The following is a 6,000-nucleotide window of genomic DNA, read 5'->3' on the forward strand; positions in this document are numbered from 1 at the left end:
GGGAGTGGTGTAGCATCATTCCAACAGCTCATATAAGCTGATATCTGTTGCCGAGGCCAAACAATGTGCTCTAAGACAGGAGTAGAGCAGGAGAGGAAGTTTTTTTTTCCCCACATGTGATTCTTAAAATGAGTTGGTTATTAAATACTCATCATTCAATTCCACACATCTGCCCCGAAGGCACGTCATCCGTTGAGGTATACATAAGTAGACGGAGTAATATATGGTTTAAAGTGTATGGAGGGGTTTTAGTAGTAGTCATCTGAAAAATTTATATCTCCACTGCTAGGAGCCCAAGGAAGATTTCTGTGAAGGCCAGAATTACGAAGCTGGAGCACAATATCTGTCACCAAAGAGTGGAGAATAAAAGAGGACTGGACTGGCCTCCCAGAAACTGCTGGAACATATCAAGAGGGAGTTGCAGTGTGCCCTGCCAGGCTATAGAAGGATGATGCAGATGGTGCTGGGTAATGCCACAGGGGAGGACGCTTCTGAGCTCCCTTCGATACCAGCAGAAACTGGGGTTTGGCGATGGGGGTGGAGGCAAACTTCCACAGCTGTGTACATAGGTTATTTTAGACAGTCACAGTGAGAGGGCTTCAGTAGACAGCCTCAGGAAGGCAGAGAAGTTCAATAATTAACTATACTGCACTATTTATGTTATACAAGTATTACATTTTTATTCTATAGTTCTTCAAAAACTGAATACCTTGTAAAGGGGGACATACATATTTCTTTAGAGATCATTAAGCTTAAAGATAGCTGGATTTTTTTTTATTATCGGAGAAAAAGAAATGCTGCATATTGTAACTTCTTGGTGTAATTTTGGTGCTTATGGCTTTATGTGTGGCCATTTCACACTCTCTTTATTTCTTTACTTCCAACTTCATTCTTACCTGACAACAACATTGATCTTTCGTGCTTTTTTCTGCTAAGTCTCTTGGGTTCTATGTTGTCCAAACACAGAGAACAACAGAAACTCAATGGATCAATCAGTTTAATGAATAGAGTGTGTCTTCACACTCACCACTGCCACTCCTCGGAAAGACTATTTGCAGAACCCCTTCCAATCTGTTTTGTCTTTCTTGACTCATCCTATTGTAATTTTAACCTCCAATTGTGAGTCCTGACAATCTCAACCAAATTCCATGTTTCACATAATTTCTGACAAAATATTGTCATCGTCTGGATATGTCGTGCAGTATCCTGTCAGTGTAAACTTTATTCTCAGATGGTTGGTTGGAAGGATGGCACTGGAGGCCTAGGTGTAAAATACACTGCGGATGATCCTGAACAGGTCAGCATTCCAGCACTCCACTTGTTCTGGGAAGGTTATTTGTGCCTATTAGTTGAAAGTTGTTAGGAATATACACTGTGTTACACATTTATTGTAGATTGCTACATCGAGTTATTATAAAAACATCTCATTGATGTAAACTCAATAGCGGGACTGAAGCATTTGTTTGTTCTTTTTGAACAAACTGAATAAATCTGATAAATTCATGGCACCACATAACTGGAATTACATCTCACAGAAACCCAGAATAAAATATGCAAACTGTCCTGTCTATCAATAGAGACCTTGGCTTGAATGATGAATAAGGTCAACTTTAAAAGAGGCACTTATTTCAGAGAATAATGTCGATGGAAATAAGTAACCCTGCCCTCTGGTGGAGCTGCATTCTCATAGGTGGAGGAACTGGAGGTTTTTACTAACTGTAGGAGAAACTCCTCTGTCACTCCAACTGATTACAGACTGTAAATACAAGCGAGTATTGTCTCATTTAATTTCAAACAGAGCTCGCTGTAGGAGGTTATGACTGTTGCGTTAATGCCTCCTACAGACTGGAAATGATTTATAATTGCACAGAAGCGAGTTGTGATGGCGTCTGCGTGATCAACAATTCCAATGTACATATTGAACTAAATTGCATCGACAACTCTCCACAGGACCGATGGCCACCAGGGAGGGCTCCCCGTTTGAACACAGACGTCCCTTATTCCTCTTTTTTTTTGTCACAGTGAATGGAGCATTCTAATTTCAGCAGAGGTTTTTCTGTGGTTGCTTTCAAGTGTGTGTGTGTGTGTGTGTGTGTGTGTGTGTGTGCGTGTGTGCACCCCTTGTAGGATGTGCTTTTTACTGTAAGAGATGGAGAAAAAGACCAGCATGTTGAATTTTGCTTAGTTTTCAGACCAAACAACAGCTGAGCAGCTGCATCATGAATTTACTCACCAAGAAGAGACCATAGAACAAGATGATGATTCTGAACTTGATGATGGACTTAAATGATCAACATTTAGTTTTTAACTATAATTTCGGTACCGGCTCATTGCTCTGATGGATCTTGGGTGCATTATTCTTTGAGGGAGGGGTTGGTAATTTTCTATAAGCTAAAGGGTTCGTTTTCCCGAAATCCAAATCCCCACCGTCGCCATCGCTCCACAGGAAGTCCTAAGTAAAAGTAATTGAAAATAATTTCAAGTATTTCCAGGTTTGTATTATATTTCCTGAAGTCACTGAGTCTGTTCCCAGAAAATCCTTTCATTACCCAACAGAGGGTTTTTGAGTGTATAATCACACGGTCACACCAAAAAGCCGTCAGAGTCCAAATTCACAACACATTCGCTCCTGAAACTTCACTGGAGAAGATGAGGGTCAAGTGCTTTGCCCAAGGCAACTCTTTAAATTGCAATTTTCTTGTATGATAAAGAAATCCTTCACCAGTTCACATCCAGGGATTTTAACTGGTAATCTTCTGGTCCTGGGCTTGGGTCTCTAATCCTCCGGTTAGTGCTGGCCATATTTATGTGGAAAAAGTATCAGAATTAAGAGGGACAGAACCGGTGAAATCCTCTGGCTATACAGCAACAGCGGGAACTTGTGACACAGCAGCAATGCAACAACTTTGCTCTTCAGAAAATATGTCCCAAGGCTGTGCTCACATGGATTGAGTTTTACGAGTCGGAGTCTTCTTAGCTCGGTTTAAGTGGTGGCTGTAATTGCACGGGTTTGAATCTCCTCCACAAATCTGCATCAGCATCGAAATTGCCTTAGTTTACCTAAACTCCAAATCAGTAATATTCCCCCAGACATATTTCCTAGAAATTACACTTTTTTTGCTGCAGCAATTTAAAGAACTTTCTACTGTTTATTAAACACTGCTACATTATTATATTATAACGTACAAACGGCAAAAGGACAATCAATAGGAAAAAAAAGCAGATGCTTGTCCACACTCTCGTCTACAAGCACAATCACACATGCTTTAATCTTAAATCTGCAGTTCTTTAAGATGGATATTAAGGTTAATGCTTCTTCACTCCATAAAGAGGAGCTCTGGATTAACTCGGAACCAACTGATGATTATACAATGGAGGATTGTATGGGTTTAGTGAATGTGCTTGTGATATTTATTCAGTGCATTTGCGCACCTTGAGAATCATTAGTAAGGGAAGAGATGAGATCTGTTTTTGGTTTGGTACGGTTCCCTTCCGGTACTGGTCGGAGAAAGAGGCCAGATTGCTGTCAGATCCTTTTCAACTTTATAAATTAAGTTTAAAGTTTAGTTTAGTTTTGAGATGACTTTAAATTTGCTAATACATGATAGAATATTCAACATTTTCACAGTTTCACAAACACTATGATGTGATGATTGTGATCATCTTAAATGAAGAATTGTGTATTTTACTGTGCATCGTTCTTTGATTTGAAAAGGTTAAGGAAATTAATCCTATTTAAATAGTTTCAAAGTCACATTCCTAGTCGATTATTCATCTTGAGGTTTATTGTGTGTTTAATAGTTTCCTATTTTGCACTCAGAATTTGAATTTTTTCTGTTAATGGGATTTTAACACACATCTCATCTTAGAAATCTAGGAGGTGTTAAAAAGAGGGACAGAACAACCAGCTGGGAAGGAAAGAGGAAACTAAAAAAAGGAGGGAACAAAGGAAAGAGACTAAGGACAGGCGGAAAAAAGATTTCTTTTGTCAGATACAGAGTAGAATAGATTACTCTGCTAGAGCTGCTGTTGGGGCTGGGTTTAACCTACAAGCAATCTTCCTGAAGAGCGTCTGCGTTCGTGTGCATGTGTGTGTGTCGTACGCCGCTCTGCAGTCTCTTGGGGCAGCTCTTTTATCCCTCAGCACAGCGTACCACACACCATCTCTTCTAGCTCTCTTTTTCTTCTTCTGTCTTGTATTCTCAAACACAAACACACACACACGCAGTTCTCACTCTGGCTCTGAAATGATCACATTGCACTTATGCAAGCATAAGCTCCATTTGTCCTATGCCTTTTTGAGATGTTAGCAGTCATTTATTATATTCTGATTTTTAGTAGCTCATTATAAAATGTTCATGGTAGTTGAATAAGGCAGCAAAAACAGCTCACACTGTGTAATAATAGTAATAGTAATATAGAATAAGAGAATAAGAATAAGAAGTTTGCATTTGTAGAAAACAATTGGTAAAGGGTAAATGAGAATTAACACAGGTTAACAGTAGAAATATGTATTTGTTTATTTCTGCATATATGACATCACATTCTGTGAGTTCCTTTTTTTTCTATGCTTTCTTTTGTACACTATGCTGTAATTTCTCTATGATTGTGCATGTGGAAAGTCTTCATTTGTTTATGGGTCCGCAAGCATCCAAGGACAGAGACTTCCCTAAACTAGACCGGCCAACTGAGGCACTGGAATTCATAATTTTGGGCCATATAAATACAACTTGAATGCAGCACAGGAAACATGCTGAACAAATACGGAAGTCATTTCCATGCCCAAGGCTCTTCCCTCTAATAGAATGTTTTTGATCAATGTGGCAGTGATGCTTCAGATGTATCCTTTTGTAATGGCCATTCTCGCTGGATTAAAAAAAGTGAGAGGAAGAGAGATTTGACTGGTCTTGGTTGTCTTATGTGGTCAGTAAAGACATTCTGAATTAGAACATATTGACTTTATCATCCAGAATGTCTCAACTAAACTTGCATGGATCCCTGCCCCGTAGCCATCACTGTGATTGAGTCTTTCTAGCATAGGGGGCAAGGCAGTAGCATGGCCTAATATGAGTAGTGAAAGAGTGAGAATGTTGATTTGCTTGTTTTAGTGTGCACACAAACCTGGCAACAGATCAGGAGCATTATACAGAAAGAGACATTTTACGAGTAACATTCCGTGGTTTCAATTCCAACGAGCAATATCCCTGCATATGAGGCTAAATCACATTTGGTGTCAAGCTTCTCTGCGACTGTACGTGTTGCGCTCATCGGTAACTGCTGAGATATCGACTCTCTCCAGACTCACAAGCAAAATGATTTCTACACCACCAGATAATTTACTGGCATCGCTGCAAGACCGTAAAATTGATGCACGTTATGGTCGTTTCCCACGAGATAAACTAGTATAAGATCATTAGAATATAGGAAAGATGTGTGATAAGAACCGGAATGACTGCTTACCTCAGTCTCAACATCGTGGAAAAAATATAGAAAATGGAAGTGGAGAGGAAAAATATGCAATATGTTATTTGCAGAGTTCAGTGCATGAAGCATTGCTATACTTAGATGGTATAGCAACTGTGTATATGCTGAGGAGAAAAATGGATATGAAATATATTATTTATATTGGGAACCTTTACTGATGCATTTCTCAGCAGTTTTTTCACAGCAATATTTTTTTCAATATCTATATTTCATGCTCATGTCTGGCCTCATAACACATGCAAGACATATTGAGAGTGTTCAAGAGATAACAACTGCCTAATCTGCATGCATTGGTTGTTAATGTGAGAAGTGAGACAGTAAAGATGGAAAATATGAAGCAGTGAAGGGATCTGAGATGATATGTCTTGATATGGTGATGCTGAGAATGGTGCACCTGATCCCAGAGATGATGATATAAGCTAATGTGAGAAGTCAGATTGCCCTGTTGATTCACAAATCACGGCACAGGCAAACCTTAATGCCAATCTTAATGAACGCCATATAAGCCGGTATATC

This window comes from Brachionichthys hirsutus, chromosome 14 (assembly GCF_040956055.1).
Source record: "Brachionichthys hirsutus isolate HB-005 chromosome 14, CSIRO-AGI_Bhir_v1, whole genome shotgun sequence".
Lineage (NCBI taxonomy): Eukaryota > Metazoa > Chordata > Actinopteri > Lophiiformes > Brachionichthyidae > Brachionichthys > Brachionichthys hirsutus.